The sequence below is a fragment of the Canis lupus genome, chromosome 2, assembly GCF_048164855.1.
Source record: "Canis lupus baileyi chromosome 2, mCanLup2.hap1, whole genome shotgun sequence".
Lineage (NCBI taxonomy): Eukaryota > Metazoa > Chordata > Mammalia > Carnivora > Canidae > Canis > Canis lupus.
In genome coordinates, this window is record NC_132839.1 from 7,034,403 (window position 1) to 7,057,291 (window position 22,889).

Genomic DNA, 22,889 nt, shown 5'->3' on the forward strand with positions numbered 1-22,889 from the left:
TCTAACTTAGCCTCATTTTGCTGTTCTTCTTGTGTGTGTGTGTGTGTGTGTGTGTGTGTGTGTTTCTGGATTAGTATTTAAAATTGAGGGATTAAATCTCCTCTAAAGATTACTGTACAGAACGTGACTATTCAAATACTAAGTCAGTTTGGAATGTATGATATTTGAGTCATTGAATTCCTGATTTTTAATTAAGAGACCAAGAATGTATGTTCTGCTCAGTTCATCATTTTTATTTGCAGCCAAGCTCATGCCTAAGTCTTTGTCAATATCATTTACTAATGGTCTAGGCAATTGAGGTAAAAAGAATTATAATACACTTTTATATAGGAAGTCACTCTTAAAATGAAATTTCTTTTCTCTGCTTGGTGTAGACTAAATATTACCAAAATCCTTCCTACCAAGTTGATTCTCCCCTGCATAGCTGCAACAAAGACATGGGGAAAAAGACCTTCTCACAGGGTTGAGACATTTTGATCCACTTCAGCTGAGCTCACTTCACCTCATGGTTTAAAAAATCAATGACATATCAGCTTAGTAGTCACTGATCCATGAGGTAATTGCACCTTCTAATATCTTCAGCATAAAGCTTCTGAAATGGGCAGAGCCAATGACCAGAGGATAAAACGCATTGTTTTTTCAATTTTGCGATCAAATTGAGAAATAATCAGCTCAGCTTGGATTTCTGAAAGAAAAAATAATATTGCTTCAGAGATATAAAGTTACTACTAAACACACTTTTGATCATATTAAGATTACTCTTCTTCTAAACTGGCTTTATTGTGCTACAGATTGTATTTACCTATAAAATTTGTGTGTAGGCTTCCAACCTAATTCATTAAGAAAGCACTATGGATTTCAGGATGAAGTACTGGACTCTTCATTTTGTGGTTAAATATGGTGGGAAATTATCCCCATTGCTTTTGGTCTGATGCTTAGAGACATCTTAACTAACTAGATAAGAATTCTTTAGGAAACAGATATGGGCTTAAGTAAATACTAAACAAATTGGGTATTAGCACGCAGGGAGAAAGTAAGATTGATGATCTGACAAAATGTTAATTAAAAGAAGGAGCATTGCCAAGATATTCTTGTATAATTCAATTCCACATAATTCAAAGGCAAAATTAATTTGCTGTTTCTTATTTGACAACAAAGAAAGAGTTTCATATTGATTATTTTTTTTAAATGTATACACACATGATATGGTAAAGTTCTGTAATCAGAAACACAGTTGTTTAACCTCAAAGGTTTGCATTTAAATTCCAGAACTCTACAGACACAACAGAACATTTCATTGAAATGAAATGAGTTTGCACTTACTTCTGCAGGTTCCTAGGCATACATAAACATCAAATACCAATATTGGTATTAATTAGAGGAAATAACCCTAAAACATTTGGCAATTTTAACTTTGAGCAGTTGCCAGTTTGCCCAGCCCAACATATGCTGAATATTTTACATATAAGTGATTTATTACAAAATTTACCGATGATGACTAACACTATTTTTTAAAGTTTACTTGCCCAAATATTAGCGGTTTTAAAGATTAAATGTCATTATGTATCATAATGCTGAGTGTATTTACTAATTTAATCCTGAGAAGCTTCTTTAAACTTATTTCATATCACTGTTATTTCAAAAATATGATTTCCAAATAATTTTCATTTCTATTGAAGACTTCATGTAGTTCTGGTTTAAAAATATTTAAGTCTTCTGTTTAATAAGATAGAGGGATTTTTTTTGTTCCAAATGCATAATTAAATGTCAAGCTTTAAAGTGATGCCAGAGTGAATACTCATCAGAATTCTGAATAAATAGAAACAGAGACCTGTTTGCAATTAAAGTCTTAATTCTCAACAGTAAATGATTCTGAGATCCTGGTTATATTAGTTCCCTATCGTTAATGTTGCTTAGATGTAACATCTCAGCAAACCTTTGAACTTTAAATTTTCTGCCCTGGGAAGACTATCTGTAGAAAGACAATGCTTGAATAGAAAGAAGAGTTGGAAAACCTAATTTATTAAATCAGACCGGAAGCATAGACTTAGGTGCTGTTACTTTACTAGGGAGTATAATAGCAGGGAGGCAGAAATAAGACAGAAAGGGTGATGCAAGGAAGGAGTTAACAAGAAGGTGTGGTAGTAAGTTACTACCACTTGGAACCAAGTGCTGTTCTCAGGAGACTCTTCTGAAAGATTAAAGAATTCTGGTCCCAAGGAAGTCCATGATAAGCCAGAGGAGGATGGAAGACAAAGCATTCCTCCCCTGACTTTCTTGATCTAAACAGGGGAATATTTGCCCCCACAGGGTGATAACTCAACAGCACTTTTTATTTTTATTTTCTTCTCCACAGGCACAGACTCTAACCAGGTGCTGAGAAGTCACAAGCTTCTGTGGCAAGAAGAAAGCTTTGGGACAAGAGTCAATGGAGGCGTGCACCCTGGCAGCCAGATAAGGAGCAATTCTGGGAGGCCTGCCTGAAGTTAGAAGAACCCATGCAGAGTTGGTCCTTACAGTGGTTACTGATGCAGAAAAAGTGGCCAAAACTGGAGACAGGTTAGGCCAAAAGAAATGGAAGGGCCACAGAAGCATTTGAAACAAAAGCAGACTTGTTTATTCACACTTGAATAAAAATTTATAATTTAGGATCAATTCATTAACCTGGGCATTTGTACAAAAGTGTAGCACTAGCCATACATGTAACAATATCTGGGTGACACCTTTATTTACTTTATGGTGCAAATGTTTATTTAACTAGAGAATTAACTAGTTACTTAATTAATGGTCTACCTCGTAGAATAGTTGTATACTTGGCTAATAAGATATTTCTGAGCTCTTTGACATTTCAAGATTAAAGTAATATTAGATTTCATAATAAGCCTAACCATTGGAAATCAGAAATTTTGAATGAAGAAAATCTCTCAACTCTGCTTTTATAAAAAGTAAATTAGTTTTCTTTATAGTCTCAGGGAAAAAAAGTACTTTTTATTCAAAATGGTGAAATTTATGGGTAAGAAATAGTTTTAAATATAAAATAAAGTTTATTTGGAAGGTAATTATTTTTTTGCATAGAAAATGAGAGTAAAGAAATAGCAAAGAGAGTTAGTAGAATAATTAATTTAGTTTCGATGTTGTATACCAACTAATCATTCATATAAATTTCAGAAATGGCAAAGCCATATCATTGAAATTATGATAATTAATACTTCTATTTTACTTTGACTTCTTCCAGACTTAAATTTTTCTTTAAATTTATCCATGGTGTTGTATATATGTAGCTTAGTTCATATTTGTATGCATATATTTTATATATTTATTATTTATATAATATTTATACTTAAGTTTGGAAAGGGCATATTTGGGGATCCTAATTGGGCTTCCTTCCTCTTCTTCATGGAAATCCAAACTTTAATATGTAGAGGGCACATGAAACATAAGAAAGAGAATTGTTTGAGAATTATGTGACAGTCTTCTAGTATTTTGAACCAAATTTTTCTAGCCAGAGTCACACTTTCTAAGATCTTAGTGAGATCCAATTTTAGTTTCCTTAAAAAGAATATCTGTGGCCTAAGGATTTCTGTGAAATAATTTCAAAGCTCAAGAGGTAAGGACAAAACACACCATTGAAGCAAAACACTAATTTGGTAAGCTACTTTTGTTGCAAAGAAATTCGACACATCAGAAAAGGAATTTAAACTTGCTAAATATAAGTATTAGTAAATAATTCAGATTATTTAAAAGTCTTCACATAGACTGGGGAAGAAAAGGATGACAAATTCAGGCTAAATCTCTATAGGACAAAACAAATGGCTTTCTGGATGTTAATTGATATTATTCATTTATATTTCTGTAGAATCTTAAAGGAAAATTAAACCATAACTGCACTCATATGTATTTGAATACCCTACTTATTTAAGCAAACTCTACAAAAATAAGTTTGCACTAAAAAATACTAAATCTAAGAATTTGTCTACATTAAATTTCAAATATTATCTTAGATTACTTAATCCCCAAACATCCACTTGCTATGTAAGAATCTTTCTTTTTATAAAAAGATTTATTTATTTGAGAGAGAGATAGAGAGAGAGAGAGCAGGGGGCAGGGCAGAAAGAGAGAGAATTTCTATCAGAGTCCCCACTGAGGGTGGATCTCATCAATGTAGGACCTGACATGGGGCCCAATCCCGAACGGGGAGTGGTGGGGGGCGTGACTGGGGCTTATCTCATGCCCCTGAGATCATTACCTGAGTCCAAATCAAGAGTCAGAGGCTTAACCAACGGAGCCACCCAGGCACCCCTGCTGTGTAAGAATCTTTCAAACTTCAAGTCATTTAATAACCTTAATAAATATAACCATAATAAGATGTAGTAATTCTTCAAAACTGATAAAATTGTATTTTTAAATTGCTTTTTTAAAAAAGTATTTTTAAGTTGCTTTTCAATTCATATAATTTCTCCTCAACTGAGAGATGTTTTAATGCACTTTCCAAACATGCCTTGAAGTACCTTATTGACTAAATATTTTATGAAATAGGCTAATGCTATATGAAGATAATTAATGACAAAATGGCAATCTGTACATTTTATAGAACTAAGGAGTCCAAAGTAAACTCTGCATAGAAAACAATGATTAAAGAAAATATTATTTATTTGATACTCCTCTCCAATTCAAAGTTATATTTTAACCTGAACATTTCAAAAATAAATAAATGAACTGAACATTTCAAATTGTCTTTTTTTTGTAAAAGAACAACAAGATGCAAGCAGATGTATGCTGCTGTATTAGCAAGTCCCCAAATGCTTAATTTTCAGCATGCTAAAGGAATAAACAAGAATTATCGATATAGGCTAAATGAACACTATTGGCTTAATCAGGCAGTTTGGCTATTTAGAATGGGGGTGAAGTAGATACTTTGGTTGGGGTATTATCTGATAGCTGAGAAAGCCATCTTTTCTAAACACAACTCTATTGTACTGATGGTAATAGTACAAATTCAGATGACACATTGTCTAAATTTGAGAATATTATTTAAAGGCTACAGGCTTATTTATTTTCATAAAACAAGTGTAAACAGATGAGATGTATTTCTGGGTCTTTTGAAAGTCTAAAATGGAAAGCATTCAAAATATGTTAAGCAATCTGAATTATAACTCATTTGTAAAGCTTATAGTGCTTAGGGGAAAAAAATGTACCTGGATTCACAACTAACATGAGATTTGCAACACAAACTAAGTTAACAAGAAGCCAATGACATAAGCCCTAAGGTAATGGTACTTCCAGGAACAAAGGAACACTATAGAATAATTGCAGGGAAGGTCTCTGCAACGGCACAGAAAGTACATTTCTTTGAGTTATCCTGTCACTTCCCACAAATATTTTTCATCAGTTGTGGCACATTTCACATAACAGCATATGAAAAACAAAGATGTTCATCATTTAAATAATTTACTGCTCTTCAATTTGAATAAAAAGAGCTTGAGAATTTTCTACTAAGTCTATGATTTCTCACACCTGAAATATAACCATTGGGCATTTGTTTTTAATTACCAACTCTACCACAAGCACATTTCTCATTAGCAAGAAACAGATCCTATCAAATCAGTATTAGAGTAATGACATGTAATCCTCTGCTAGAAACCTGGCTTTTTGAATTTGTTTTCAAAACATGATGCCCTCCTTAAATATGTGCTTAAGTTTATATTTGCACTCATGTTATGATAAACCATTTTTCACTGGATATATGGCTAAGGAGCGTGTTTGGTTAATTAAAAATTTTATTGAGTACTGAAGGGTACAATTCTAGAGTAAGCAAATGGTGCATACAAATATAAAACTGTATAAACACCCTATATTGTATCCCTGCCACTTCCTCAGCAACAGATGAAAAAATAATAATTATTTCATCCTTTTTCCTCAGTAATTGATCAATGATCTTGTTTAACAGTTTCAGAGTAAAACATCAACACATTATCTTTTTTTTTTACTTATTTATCTTATAACTACAAGCCTGTTCTTGCACCTATTTCATCCACCCCCAATATATTATCAATTTTAATAATTTTTATTTATATTTTAGCATACATTTGGATGCTAAGATCATTCTTATTTCTACCTATGACCAAATTCATTCTTTCAGCAACATTTCCACAGAACAGTGGAGAATGTAATATATTAAGTGTACAACATATTAGCTCAAATCAAACATTTAGCAACGTTTTCTGTTTTCTGTGTACTTTTATGCTACTGAAGAATTTATATTAAGGTACTGATTTCACATAAACCTAGATTAAGCATTAGTAAGCCGTATTATCATTGAAAAATGTGTTAACAATCCTTTGATAAAAATATTGCAAGTTGTCTGTTGTATGAGTGGCCAAGAGAACCATGAGTCTAACTCAAAGTGATAATCAAGATTTTGTTTACTTACCTTGACAGTGTAGGCAAGAGGTAAAAGAGAAAAATGCCAGTTTCCCAGGGATCAGGTGACATGCAGTGTAAATGGAGGACAAATGAGGTCTATTTTTCAGGGCTCACCCCAAAATAAGTCTCTGCAAAGTCTCAGCCAATTAGGCCCAGAGCAGGTGCCTGGGATAGAAATTCAGATGAGTAGAGCTAGCCTGGGATTGCTAAACCCCTGGCTGCAGCTCCACCTGGAAAACCACATATATTGATTGTACAACAAGGCCAGGGAGGTGAGGGCCACTTTCCGTCACAAGGCCGGTCTGGTATTGCTTGTAGCTCAGCCTGAAAGAGTGCACATAGGATGAGCACTGGGTGTTATACTATATGTTGGTAAATCGAATATATATATTAAAAAAAAGAAAAAGTCATGTGAGAAGAAAAAGAAATGGATTCTGGCCTAGAAATGGGCTTGTGATATTTGCTTAAAAATGAAAAAGAAAAATCTAGATTATGCATAATATGAACAATTAAAGTGACAAAGTTGTATGTTAATATTGAGCTGTATTTTTTTATTGATGCTTGGCAATTTATGACCTATTTAACATTTCTGGTTTAGAAGGAACATTATTTATTATTATTATTATTATCATTATCATTATCATTATCATTATTATTATTACCATTCCTATTGTTTAGAAAAATTTGACCTTATAAGTAGCAAATTCATGAGGAAAATCCAGAAACCCACTTTCCCAGCACTCTCTGCAGTTATCGTGTAAGCAAAGGACCTACACTCGTCCAGCTTATGTTCATATTTCACTGACATGAAAAGGAAAATTCCACTTTTGTCTTCTGTCCTTATGTACAGTTACACGTAGGAAATTCTCCTCCCAAAACTGAGTAAAATATAGGATAAAAAATAATAAAAAGATAAATCTAAATGAATTGTTGACTGGACAAGAAGTTAAGAAAACCTCAAAAGCCAAGAATCAATTCATAGTTGAGAAGAGATGGGCCTATATTGCTATATACTTCCCTCTTTGGGCCACTTTTGCTACATCCCAAAAATTCTAGGGCATTGTGTTTTCATTTTCATTTATTTCCATTAACTTATTTTTTTTATTTCTTCTTTGATTTCCCAGTAGACCCATTCACTTGTTCAACTATAGCATGTTGTTTAACCTCAATGTATTTGCAGTGTTTCCAAATTTTTTCTTGTGGTTGACTTCTAGTTTCATGCATTGTGGTGAGGAAAGAGAAAAATATTTTTTTGCATTTGCTGAGGCCCGTTTTGTGACTTTATATGTGGTCTATTCTGAAGAATGTTCCATGTGCACTTGAAAATAAATTGCATTCTGCTGTTTTAAGATAGAATGTTCTGAATATATCCCTTAAGCCCAGCTGGTCCAATTACTGGGTTGTAGGGTCAAAGAAACCCTCTTACCCTCCTACACTGTTGTTGAGAATGCAAACTGATGCAACCACTCTGGGAAACAGTATGGAAGTTCCTCAAAAAGTTAAAAATAGAACTATCCTATGACCCAGCAATTGGTGTTCATCCAAAGATACAAAAATACAGATTCGAAGGGGCACAAGCACCCTGATGGTTCTAGCAGCATTATCAACAATAGCCAAATACATATGCCATTACTTCTTTATCCATTTATCAGTTGATGGACATTTGGGCTATTTCCATAATTTGGCCATTGTTGATAATGCTGCTAGAACCATCAGGGTGTTGTGCCCCTTTAAATCAATATTTTTAAACAAAACTTAAAAAAGAAAGAAAAAGTTGAGAGAAAGAGAATGAGAGGAAGAAAGGGAAGGAGGGAGGAAGGAAGAAAGAAAGGAAAGAGATTCAAACCAGTTTTAGCTTTTTGGTAACTACTGAAATCAAATAAATTCTAGTTTCTCTCTCTCCCTCTCTCTTCTTCAGTTTATTAATTATTTAGGCATATGTTAAGTGTTCACAATTTTCAGATTTGTATACTTTGGTTTTACCTAGTATCACTATCAAATGTCTTTCATCTTAATAATTCTTCTAGATTTGAAATCTGCTTTGTCTGCTATTAGTATGTCTACACCAACTCTTCTTTAGTGCTGGCCTGGTAGACACTATTGTTTAAAATTGTACGGGCAAATATCAAATATCTTGGAATAAATAAAAATAGTAAGACTTCCACGTGGAAACTGAAAAAGCATTGCTCAGGGAAATTAAAGAAGACCTTAAATAAATGGAGGAATCTATCACATTCATGAATTGTTAGACTCCGTATTATAAAGATGACCATTCTCACATTTATGTGTTTATATAGTTTGTAATTTCAACATAATCTTTCTTTTTATTTTGTAGTAATTGTTTATCAGATTATTAACTTCACATGGCCATGAAAAGTCTACAAAATGATCAAGAGAATCCATAAGAACAAAGCTGGAGGACTCACAACACCATATAGTAAGACATAAAATACAATAAATTCTAATGTGGCTTTGATTTAATATTCAATAAAATGAATCATATTAATATTCCATAAACAAGAGCATGTAAATAGATTGTCACAAAACATTAAAGGCATTGAATGACTTACTCTTTAAAATAAAGTTTATGCATACTATTCTTGGCAAATGAGAAAATATTTTAGTGATATGCTTTAACTGTCTTAAATATTGATCTTGGGGCAGTTTTATAAAACTATACGTGCTTTGTTTCATCAGACATTCCGCTTGAAAATAAAATAATTATAAGTCAAATTCTGCAAAACAAGTTAGTGATGAAATAAATATATGGTGAACAACTAAGTTACCATGAGTAAGGAATATGCATCAGGGAATGTAATGATTCCTCAGCAAATAAACTGTTGATATATCAGTTAAGTTGACGAGTGAAAAACACTATGAAGCATCAGTATACGTTCTTGAAAGCATTAGTAAAATTCCATAGCCAACAATGTAAAACACACACACACACACACACACAAAACCCACAAAAACTGCAACAATATTGAAATATAAATACAATTTTTCAACCTAGTAAAAAGTACTTCTTAAACACCTAGAGTTCACAAGGACCCATAGAGTGAGGTGTACATAATCTGTGTCTCTCAGTATTAATTGCACATTCCTTTCTCCAAAGAGGGTGTTCTACACGTGCTGGACTAGAAGCATCAATGAGAGCCTCGCATTTTAGATTCTCTGCCAATGTTACCCTTAATATTGTCCAGTTTTTTATTTATTCTTTTACTATTTTATTCTTATTAGTTCAGTGAATACTTATTGAGAACCTACTTTTTGCAATATATTGCATTAAGTATAGGTACAGATAAAAAGATGAATAAGATATAGAACTTGCTTGCTAGTAATACCCTTTAAAATTATATTATGTATATCTTTGTATTTCATAAGTGCATATTTGTATCTATGGTATCTGTATTCATATGTATTTTTACCAGGAAAATTATCTGATAATTTTGATACTAGCACGTGTGTGTGTGTGTGTGTGTGTGCGTACAGGTAGATGGGGGCAATGGAAATAATGCAACTGAATTGACATACAAATCTAAAATTAAAATGTCCCATTTAAAGCCACTAATATAAGTGTTTATTCTTTAAAAAATTTCTGAATAATTACCTTCATATGTTTGTAACTAATGAAATTCATTAAGTGAATATATGAAAACATGTTGAAAAACCCAGTAAGGTGTGTCAACTTATTTTGATAAATGTTATTGGAAACAAACCCTTAGCTTCTAAAGTTCAATAAAATGATTCAATATTTTCTTACCAAGACAATAAAGATAATATGCATGTTAAATCTAATGGTACTTTTAGTAAGCACAAAGTACAAAATATCTCAGGATGTATGTTTATAATTATTATTTTATCAATCTGTCCCTTTGGGTGAATATTTTAACTTAATTTTGACCAAATGAGATGCCAGAAACAATATATTACATTTCATATGTTACTACCTACTAAAATCATAATGCTGATTTATTGCTGTGATCTTCTATTTAAAGCATGAACAAGAACTATTAAACTCTCATTCCAGAAGGGAAATTTTTATTATTAACAGATGCATTCTAACTGGGGAGCTTCATGCTGCTGTGAAATATGAGTCTTACTTCGAGATGCATTTCTTCATTACGCGTGTATAGGGACCAAGAGGTGGTTCAGTGCTGGGCGCAGGCTGTATTCTTGGCTCCTGTTGTCATCAGCTCCCTAAGTGATTCTGCTCCCCTCGTCCCCAGTGATCTCCCCATTGTTATATTTCTTCCTGTGTAAACACTATTTTACCAGTACAGATGAGCACTCTCTCCTCCTTCCTACTTTGCTCTAATAAAATACCCATTTTTCACAAACAGGAGGACATTCATTTTTCCCACATCATTTTTCAAGTACCAAATCATGGCATTTCAAATTTTAAGTAAACAAAAAGTCTAATTTTTCATCGTGACAGCAACCGCATTGAGGTATGAACCTGAAACACCAAATGACTTATTCCTGATGATATTTGAAGAAGCCCCCCGTACTTCTAAAACACGTCAAAATGATTTGTTTTGGCATTGCATCATAGCCCTTGTTTATGTAAGTTCTTAATAGGCTATGTTTCATTATCTGGGGTATAGGTCCTTGTTATAAATTAGATTCCATCTACTAAAGTATCCTCATTATAGTTTCAAAGGACAGATAATGCCATGTCCTCCGTACTTCAATAAATCTCATAAGCCTGCAGGCTGCCCGATTGACATGCTGAAATCTTGGAAGCAGTAGAAACAGTGACAAACATGAAACTTCTATTTATTTATTTTTTTGAACCTTTAGAGTGAGCTACAACACAAGTGTCTAGACGATCTCCAAAGTGGACAGAACCCGTTTTCTTGCCTGGATATCCTGAGAGAGAAAAATAAGTGTCACAGCAATTGTCTTTTCATTTTGTTTCAGTCCCAGAACCATAGGGATATGCTTTAAGGGGAAAGACCTTGTAGCCGTCAACATGATGCTACATCCCTCCCCGCACTGCCCTGCGTGAGTGGACAGTGATAAATGAAAAGGGCTGTAAAAAGCAAGTGTTCACTTCAGCTCTGAGGTTTCCACCTTTCAAGAGTGATTTGCTAGGACCCCATGGCGTTTGGGGTGCCAAAAAGTACTCGTTATTGTTTCCCACGACTAGTGGAGTATAATGATATAGTTCAGTGGTTACAAGGTGAAGGATCTAGAATTAGAATGCAAAATTGCAAAATCTACATTTACTGCTTTTTCATCTTTGTGGGACTTGCAGGGAGGGGTGACTTGAGCCCTAATTTAATGTTGTGTTGACGTAACTGACCTATGATAACTGCATATATTTAAAGCATTACAGTTTCTCCTGCTTTGACATATTTGGACACCAGTGAATTCCATCACTAGCAATATAGTGAACATATTCATCACCCCCGAAGCTTTCCTTATGCTGCTTTATGCTCCTCTCTGCTGCACTCCTATTGTAGGCAATCACTGACCTGTTTTCTATTAATATGTTTTTTTTTTGATTTTCTGAAATTCTGTATAAATGGAATTAGACAAGAGCCAAAACATATATAAAAGATACAAATGTATGTATTTGGAGGGCCCTAGCTTCTTTTACAAAACATAATTATTTCAAGAGTTATTCAGGTCGTTTTATGGATTGTTTGTTCCTTTTATTCCTGAATAGGATTCCGTTCTGTGGTCAAGCCACAATTTATCTAGATCCCCTGTTGATGAACATTTGGGTTGTTTCAACTTTTTAGCTCTATTACTAATAAAGTGAGTATAAACATTCCTGTACAAACCTTTCCAACAACATACTTAAAAAAAAATGTTGGTTACACTTCTAGGATTAGAGTGGCTGGATTATATGGTATGTGTATGCTTGATGTTTTTAGAAGCTGCTAACTTGTTGTCCAAAGTGATTATAATATTTTACTTTCCCACCAGAGAAGTGTGAAAGTTCTAGTTTCTCCACATCCTTGCCAGCACTTGTATCGTGAGCTATTTAATTGTAGTCATTCTGACACGTGTAAAATGGAATCCCATTGTGTTATTAATGTGCATTTCCCAGGATTTTAGTGAAACGTCTGTTCTGAATTTTGCCCATTTTTGTTAGATTTTTGCTACTCATATTAGGTTTTAACATTATGTATTCTACATATAAGCCCATTACCGGATATATGCTTAGCAAATATTTTTCTCCCAGTTTATGTATTGGCTTTTTATTCATTATTTAACAGTGTGTTTTAGGAATTTTAATATTTTCATACATGCCATTTAGCATTTTTTATGGATCCACATTCTTACAGTCCTGAGTGTCTTTCAAAGAGATTTTTAAACTTTTTGATAGATTACAATTCATTTTTTTATGGATTCTGGTTTTAAAATCATATGTAAAAAAATAAAAATAGGGATCCCTGGGTGGCACAGCGGTCTGGCGCCTGCCTTTGGCCCAGGGTGCGATCCTGGAGTCCCGGGATCAAATCCCACGTCAGGCTCCCGGTGCATGGAGCCTGCTTCTCCCTCTGCCTGTGTCTCTGCCCCTCTTTCTCTCTCTCTGTGTGTGACTCTCATAAATAAGTAAAAATTAAAAAAAAATAAAAATAAAAAAATAAAAATAAAAATAAAATCATATGTAAGGAGGGGTTGCCTAACCCAAACTTATAGAATATTATACATTTAGGTTTACATTTATGTCTTGATTTAAGTAATGTTTGTAGATGTCACCAGGATTGATTTAAGTATTTGCATATGAATATGCACTTGTTTCGAGGCAATTTGAAAGATTATACACTCTCCACTGAATACCCTTAGAAAGTTGGTAGAGGGGCTCCTGGGTGACTCTGTAGGTTAAGTGTCTGCCTGTGGCTCAGGTCATGATCCTGGGGCCCTGGGATCAAGCTCTGCTTCTCCTTCTCCCTCTGCCCACCCTTCCCACCACTTGTGCCCTCTCTTATTTCTCTGTCAAACAAATAAATAAAATCTTTGGAAAAAATAAACTTGGTTGAAAATCATATTCTGACAATTGCCAACACATGTCATATATGTATGAGTTTTCTAGGAAGTCTACGTTCAGGGACACAGATATAATTTGACTCTATGAAATATAATACTTCAGAATAAATTGTATAGCGAGTAAAGCTTATAACGTAGCTTCATACTAAGTTTTAAAGTTAGTTATTATTTGTCCCCCAATTCTTATTTTTTTAAAGTTGTTTTGACTTCTTTAGGGCTTTTGCATTTCAATGTAAATTTCCTAAAACAAACAAACAAACAAACAACAACAACAAAAAACTGCTGGGATTGGGATTGGGATTGTGTAGAATCTAAAACCAACTTTGGGAGAAATTAAAATCTTAAAGATATTGATCTGCAGACCTGAATATTTATTATCTTTCCATTTAACTACTTCTCCAATTTCTCAGCAATATTTTATAGTTTTCTATGAGTAGGGATTATATACCCTTTGTCAGATCCCTCAGTATTTTGACTTTTGTTGCTATTAAATGGTATTGATTTAAAAAAAAATTATATCTGACTTTTCTTGCTAGTATGTAGAAATCAAATTTTGTTTTCAGAAATCTTGCTACACTCACTTATTCATTCTGGTAGCATTTTTGTAGACTCCATCAGATTTTCTACATAGATGATCATATCATCTGTGCATAAAGATAATTTCACTTTTTCCTTTCCAATACACATGACTTTTCTTTATTTTTCTTACTTTAAAAAAGTTTTGCACTGTCTTTTTTTTTTTTTTTTTTTGGAATGTCTTGAATTCCTAAGACAGTGTTAAATAGAAGCAGTGCGAGAGGGCACTCATATCTTATTCCTAATTTTAGAAAGAAAGTATTCAGTTTTCTACAACTAAGTACAATATCAGCTGTACTTTCTTCACAGATGTCTTTATCAGATTAACAAAGTTTCCTTCTATTCCTGGTTTGCTGAGAGTTTTATCAGGAATGATTATTGAATTTTGTGAAATTATTTCTGCAGATTAGGATGATCTATTTTTGCTGTTATTGTTTTGCATTTTAGTTTATTAATTTGGTGAGTTACATTAATTTATTGTACTTGTGTTAAACCAACTTTCAAATCCTGGCATAAATTCCACTAGCTAATATATTCACCCTTGTTATATATTGTTGGATTTTGGTACTAACATTTGTTTAAGATTTTTGCATCTAAGTTCATGAAGGATATTAGTTTGTAATATTTTTTCTTCTACAATATGTTTACATGACTTTAGTATCAGGATAATGTTGGATCCTTAGAATTCTTTAATTTTTTCAAAGAGTTTGGGCAGAATTAGTATTTTTTTTTTCTTAAATATCTGTTAGAAGTTACCAGTAAATCCATTTGAGTCTGGGGTTCATTTTGTAGGATGGTTTCTAACTACAAATTTAAATATTTTTCTATATAAAATCAGATACTTGGGGTGCGTGTGTGGCTCAGTGAATTAAACATCTACCTTCAGCTCAGGTCATGACCCTGGGCCCTGGGATGGAACTGCAAAGCATCAGGCTCTTTGCTCAGCAGGAAGCCTGCTTCTCCCTCTCTGTCTGCCTGCTGCTCCCCCTGCTTTTGCTCTCTCTCTAAATCTCTCTTTCTTATCTTATCTCTCAAATAAATAAATGAAATCTTTTTTAAAAAATCAGAAAGTAACTATGTTAGGCTGTGGCCCACATCAGTTTTCTGTTACCTGTTTCTCTTTTCTCTTCCTTTTTTTTTTTTTTTTTTTTTATCGTGGTAAAAGAATTGCCTAACAAAATCTACCCTTTTAAAAACTTTTAAGTGTGCAATACAGTATTATTAATATATGCACATTTTTGTACAGCAGACATCCAGTACTTATTCATCTTTCTTGACTAAATTTCTATATCCACTGAATAGCAGCTGTTTCCTCTCCCTCGGTCCATGGGAACTGCCATTTTATTTCTGCTTTTGTAAGTTTGACTAAGTTAGCCACTTCATATAAATGGAATCAGCAGTGTTAGTCTTTCTGTGATGGTTTATTTATTTCACTTAGCATAATATTCTCATGACTCATCCATGTTGTAGCATACAGCAGGAACTGATTAACAAGAAAACAAAAAAACTCAATTAAAAAATGGGCAAAGGACTTGAATAGACATTTCTGCAAAGAAGACATACAAATGCTCAACAGGTTTAGGAATAGAAACTGAACATTACTAAATCTCAGGAAAATGCAAGTAAAAATTATGATACCACTTTCCTCCTGTTAAGATAGCCATTATTTAAAAAATAGAAAATAACAGATGTTTTCCAACGTATGGAGAAATTGAAACACTTAGACACTATTGGTAGGAATATATAATTGGTAGGAATATAAAATCCAGCCATTATGGAAAACAGTATGGAGGTTCTTCAAAAATTAAAAATTAAACTACCATGTGATCTAGCAATTCCTCATCTGAGTATCGTTCAAAATAATTAAAAACAGGATCTTGAAAGAGGTATTAGCACTTCCCCGTTCATTGCAGTATTGTCCACGATAGCCAAGCGGTCGAAACAACCTAAATGTCTATCAATGGACAAATGGATACGTTGTAGTACATACACATAATAGACTATTATTCAGCCTTTGAAAAGAAAGAAATTCTTGTTTTTGTTTATTAACAACCATTAAATTTTGTGTGTGTGTGTGTGTGTGTGTGTGTGTGTATTTTTGTAGCACAAAGGCCATTCAAAAATAAACTGAGGGCCAAATTTGGCCACAGCCAATATTTACTAATTCATGGGCTCAAAGTTTTGTTTTCTGTTTTGTTTTTTATTTGTTTGTTTGTTTGTTTTTTTAAGATTGTATTTATTTATTTGAGACAGAGACAGAAAGAGAGAGAGAGCAAGCATGAGTTGGGGGCAGGGAGAGGCAAAGGGAGAAATAGAGGGAGAAGCAGACTCTCCACTGAGCAGGGAGCCCAACTTTGGGTTTCTGGGATCAATGACCTGAGCCGAAGGCAAACCCTTAACCAACTGAGCCACCCAGGTGCCCCTATAGGTTCAAGTTTTATTAATTTGTTGATTTTCTCAAAGCACCACCTTTTAGTTTATTGATTTTTCTGTCTTTTCCAGTTCATTGATATCGACTCTGATCTTTCATATTTTCCTTTTTCAGTTATTTTCAATTTGATTTTTTGTTACTTTTCTGGTTTCTTAATGTAGCAGCTGAATTTATTTCTAATAAAGGTACTTATTGATATATTATTCTTCTTAAGTGCTACTCTAGTAGCACTTGATAGCACTCCACATATTTGATATACTGTAGATTATGGTCTACCTTCATAGATGTTCCATGCATGCTTGAAAGAATATGTATTCTGGTGTGTGGAATGTTTTAAAATTAAATTTTAAATTAGATCAAGCTGGTCAATAGTGTTGCTCAAATCATCTATATCCTTACTGACTGAACATACTTATTTAAAATTGTATGTTTTATTGATGATCTCTTTGTCATCAGAACACGACCTTCTTTATCCCTTATAATGTTCTTTTCTCTAAAATTTACTCTGTATAGTATCTATTTTATATTTGTGTTTATGTATTAATATACTCAATTTTCCTTTATCTTGTATTGTATATCATTTCCATCCTTTTCCTTTAAACTTACTTGTGTTTTTCATTTTAATGTTGGTTTCTTATAAGCAGCAGATAGCTGAGTCTTTTTTTTTTTATCTACTCTGACCCACTCTGCCTTCTAATTGGAACGTTTTGATCATTCATTTTTATTGTGTGATTCATCTGGGTGGTCTTGAAGCTACCATGTTGTTACTGGTTTTTTATTTATCCCTTCTCTATTATGTTATGTTCCTCTCTTTTTCGCCACCTTATATATCGAGCAAGGTTTTCTTTTTTTATGCCTTACTAACTGTAACTATTTGTTTTATTATTTTAGTGGTTACTTTAGGGCTTATGTTATTCATCCTAAACATCACTGTTTACCTCCAAGTGATATATACCACTTCATGTAAAGTATAGAAACCTTAAAATATACTTTCATTTCTCCACTATCCGTCTTTCAAGTATTACTCTTATATATTTTACCCATATGTTATAAACTCTCACAGTAAAATGGTATTTTTATTTAAATAGTTATCTGTTTATAAGATTTATATGATTTTTTTAAAAGTCCTATTTAGAATATGTTTTTTTTTTTTTTTATTCTTCATGGCTTTGTGTATACTTAAATTCCATCTTGTATTATCTTCTTTCTACCTGAGAAGCTCCCTTTAAATTTTCTTATAGGGCAGATCTACTTGTAATCAATAGTTTCAGGCTGGTCTAGTATTCTCAAGGTCATTTGTTTTGAAGAAATTTTAGATAGTATTATGTTTCAAACTTCAGTATCCCTATGATTCTCATTAGTATGCATTAATACAATTTGTTTTTCTGTAATGCTCTTGGATCCTGTGACCTTGTTTAACTCACTTGTTAATTCTTGGAATATATAAATATAAGTGTGTGTGTGTGTGTGCGTATTCTGGGGATTTTCTATATACACAACCTCAAATTAAGTCTTTTTTTTCCCTAATTGGATACCTTATATTTTGTCTCGCCTTATTGTTCACGTTAGAAATTTCAATACACTTGTTGAAAAAAGTGATAAGAAAGGACTCCTTTGTCTTATTTCCAACCTTAAGAGAAAACATTCAGCCTTTCATCATTAAGTACAATATTAGCTATAGAGATTTTTTTGGAGATATTCTTTATTAGATTGAAAAGGTACTCTATTCCTAGCGTGCTGAATTTTTATTCTCATAAATGGTATTGGGTTTTGTAAAATGCATTTGAAGTGTTAATTGATCATATTATTATGTCAATTGATCAACTTCTTTTTTAGCCTATTGCTATTGTGGATTACATTGATATTTTAGATTGCTGAATGTTGAACCAGTTTTCTATACCTGGAGTAAATTCTGCTTATCCTTGTTGTAAAATTAATTATTTTTATACATGTTTAGATTTGATTTACTAATATTTTGTTAAGCATTTTTGTATATAAGTTTGTGAGAGATATTAGCCTGGAAGGTTTTTTGTTTTGGGATTTTTTTCCCTTGTACTATCTTTGTCTAGCTTTCTTATTTCTTGAGAAATATTTAGTATTGATAATGAATTCTGGGTTGATATTTTTGTTTTGTTGTTTGTTTTCAGTAGTTTGAGGATGTTACTAGACAATCTTTTTGTTTGCATTATTTCTGATGAAAAATCTGCTGTCATCATTATGTTTGTTACTGTGAATGTAACTTTTCTCTCCCTTTGGATATTTTTAAGGTTATATCCTTATTTCTGATTTTGAGCAGTTTTTGAATAGGGTATGCTTTGGTTTAGTGTTTTCATATTTCTTGGGTTGGGTTCATTGACCTTCTTGACTCTATAGGTCTATTTTTGTCAGTAAGTTTGGCAAATTTCAATTACTCTTCCAATATTTTTCTTTCTCACCACTCTCTCTTCTCCTTTGGGAACTCCAATTACATGCATATTTTCCTGTTCACTGATACTCTGTTCATTTCTTAAAAGTTATTTTTCCCCTCTGTGTTCCATATTTGATCATTTATCTGATTATGTGTTCAAGTATCTTTCTTCTGTCATGCCTAATCTGCTATTAGTTATATTCAATGTATGGTTCATCTCAGACATTGTACTTTTTATTTTTAAAAGTTCAACTGGACCTTTTTATATCTTCCTTATCTTTACTTAACTGTGTAAACATGTTTAATATAATTATAGTAACATTTTATGTCCATATTTTCTAATTTTATATTTGTGCTAGTTCTGGATCCACTATAATGGATTGATTTTCATTCTTGTAATGGGTCATTTTTTTCCTGCTTTTTCACATGCCTGGTAATATTTTATTGACTGAGAGGCATTATGAATTTTACCTAGCTGGGTCCTGGATATTTTTGTATTCCTATAAAAATTTTTGAGTTTTCTTAAGGGATGTAGTTAAGTTACTTAAAATCAGTGATACTCTTGGATCTTGATTTTAATATTTGTTTAGTGGCGTCAAAGCAGCAGTTATTCTCTCTACTTATGCAAAGTACTTCTAAGTAATATTCCTTGAGTTATGAGGTTTTTACTCTCACTGGAAAACAACATCAAGTATAATTCCCTATAATCCATTCGATGGCTTTCCTGTATGCACTGACCAGCACTTTTTGGAGACCTTTTGCAGATCTTTAGTTATGTCTATGTGCAGTTTTCTTCATCCTGGTTCTGTCCTTCAAACACCAGTTGTCTTGGTCTCCCTGGATTCAGCTTTGTCTCTCTCTCTCTCTTCTCTTCCTGGAATTCTGTACTTTGCCTGGGCTGTCCTATCTGTATCACATTTGGTGTAGTCTATCAAAGCCATAATCTGGTGCAATTTTAGCGGTCACATCCTTTGATTTCCATCTTTCAGAGATCACTGTTTTTCCCTGATGTCCAATGCCTTGAAAACCATCATTTCATGTATTTTGTCTGTTTTTTTTCAGGTTGGGTTGTCTCAGGGGGGAGATAAACGCAGACTCTGTTATTCCATTTCTTGAAGCAGAAGTCCTTCTTCACTCTTAATACCTTAATGTGACTTTGTGGAAGTCATACCCTCTCTTTCAGGAAAATGTTAGTGTCTGTTTCACAGATATTATGAAACAATGCAAAGAATATCCTATATTATCTGTGTTACATAGGAAATAGAATAAGCTCAAGTATAGTCTCAATACTTGCTTTTATTATTTAATTATATCAGGAATTTGTAAAAAGTGTTATCATTTCCTTTATATAAGATTTAATAGAGTAGAAGTCTAAAAGAATTAAGAAATTTTGAGAATAATTGTAATCATTTAAACATTTGATGATCTCAAAAAATTAGTATTTTAAAAAAAACTGTGCTAGGAGGCTAGTAAATTTAATAAAACTGGAGGGCAAAAAATATATAAGTTTAAAATGTTCATAATTGCTGAGCAAGAAATTCTAATTTCAGGATACTTTACTAAAGAAGTCACCAAAAATTAATAAAGACATATATGTGTGAGAGTATCAAGTGTTGTTTGTAATATAGTGTTTCTACAGGTCACTAAGTGTCTAATGTAGGAGCCTCTGTAAATAAATTATGACTCATACACTTTATCCATTGAAAATCATATTAAATTACATGTAATTTCTGCTTTTTATGCAGAAAGCAAAAACCAAATTACATATTTTAATACAGTAAAATTTGTCATAATATGCCTTGAATTTTTAGGAGGTTGGATACTAAAATATTTTGTAATTATATCTGAATGGTCAGGTTATGGTTTGTTTTTTCTTCATTATATTTTCTATTTTGTAATATTTCACTAATTCAGATATAGTTTTTATAATAGGGAAGTGAAAGTTAAATTTTATGTCAGTTAAAAATAGGAGAACATCAGTGTTCTTAGTGAAAATATTCTGACATCATATTTGATTTGATAATAAAACTCCATCACAGGGATATCTTAGTAAGATGCTTTTACTCTGATAAATTTATATTTTATATAAATGAAAAGATGAAAAGTTGCCCTTAAAGAGGCAACTAATTTTCCACTCTTCACTTAAAAATGCTTTATACTTTGAGTTGCCAAAAACTGAGAAAATTTTTCAGATATGAATCAAATAATCTATTGATGTTTTATAAGAAATACTAAGGCTACTTGTTACATGAATGGGTTACAGCAACATGCTCTAGAGTTGAAAGGCATAACATCAGGTCTTAGTCCTGGCTTTTACCTCCTAAGTGACCAGAACAAGTTGCTTAGCTTTACTCAACCATTGCTTTCTCATTTGTACATATAAGAACTCTACATTCTAATTATGGTATGGAATAAGCTAATATAACAATCATATAATTTAGAGAATATTCTCAATACATATTAGATATCATTATTATTAAAGGGTTCAAATTGTCTCTGTCATTTGCTTGAGTCAATATTTTTTATACCATTTGTAACAGAGTTTTCAGAGAAAAACACCAATTGTTTGTATATATGTATGCGTTTATACACATACACGGATATATGTGAATATAAAAGTTTATATACACATTATATATATTATGTATATATATAATATGTGTATATATTATATATATATACAACTGGTTGTTATAGAGAGAGGAAGAGAGAGAGAGAATGAGCGAGAGATTTATGATAAAGAACTGGTTCACTTGATTATGAAGACTAGTCAGTAAAATCTGAAATCTGTATGGCAGGCTGGAAATCCAGGCTTTGTTTTTTTGTTTTTGTTTGTTTGTTTTTGGTAGTCTTGAGACAAAATTTCCTTCTTTCCAGGAAACCTCTCAGGTTTTACTCTTAAGACAATTAAATGAATTCATCTGATTGAATGAGGCATACCCACATTAGAAAGGCTGATGATCTCTTTTACTTAGACAACTGATTGATTGTAATTATTAAGCATGTCTACAAAATACCTTCAACATTTAGATTGGTGTTTGATTAAATAATTGGTGTTATGGTCAAGCCAAGCCAAACTGACACATAAGAATCATGCTACCATTCCTTGTACAGCCATAGTCATTTCTGGAGATTCTTTAAGAGAGGGAGAGGTCTGGCAAGGCAGTTACCATATCATCTCTTTTAAAAAATGAGCCCTTATTGTAAGTTTGAAACTTTTTTAAAATTTTTTCTTTAAAAAAGAATTTTAAGACTTAAGAAGTAGTTAGAAATATAGAGTGTACATTTTTTTAAATGACTTGGTTAAATACAATAACAAATTTAAGTTAGAAAGTATTTCTAGAGGAGACAGAGCTTAGAGTCCAAGAAGACTAAGACAATTGGTATTTGAAGGAAAGAGAACCAAAGAGAAGAAAGCTGTACATAGAAAAACATGCAAAGTATAATTAACTATTTGGAAATATTAATATCAGCTGACTTCTTGAATTCTTACCATATGGTGGGCTGTATGATAGTATTTATGGAACTAAGACTTAGAAAGCTTATGTAACTTGTGCAAAAATGCTACTGTGATATTTCTAGGTTCCACCCATGCTTCTCCCACTGTGGTAGATGGTATTTTCCAAAAAATAATAATAGTTGTAATAATAGGTCTAGTCCCACATGCTCTTCGTGAATATTGGGGCAGGTTTTCTTTCCTCTTCCTTTGAATCCAGATGGGCTTGTGATCTGCTTATAACTAACAACTCTGCTGAAATAAGGCTGCATGACTTCATAGGTGGAGTCATAAAAGGCAACAGCCGCCCTATAAGCAATCAGACTGCCCTGACACTGTGATGCTGTGAATAAGTCCAACCTATCACTTGCAAGATGCATATGGAGAAATCTTGGGGCAGCATGAAAGTAGAGGAAGATTTTCAGCCAGCACCCCTAAGCTTTAAGTCACTAACTGACTACACAGAGCTGAGATACTGGGCGCCAGAACCACCAAAATGAGTTCTGTCACAAACTATGAAGAGTCTGAAATCTTATTCTACTTTAAAGCTA

At 32.7% G+C, this 22,889-nt stretch overlaps 1 long non-coding RNA gene across 1 annotated transcript; it reads right to left on the reverse strand.

Moving 5' to 3' along the window:
- Positions 1-220: 220 nt before the first annotated feature.
- On the reverse strand, positions 221-22,553 carry LOC140611812 (uncharacterized). Its single transcript, XR_012013057.1, has 3 exons — positions 22,336-22,553; positions 6,431-6,747; positions 221-685 (listed from the first exon to the last, which is right to left on the reverse strand). It is a non-coding gene; the product is annotated as an uncharacterized lncRNA (long non-coding RNA).
- Positions 22,554-22,889: the final 336 nt, after the last annotated feature.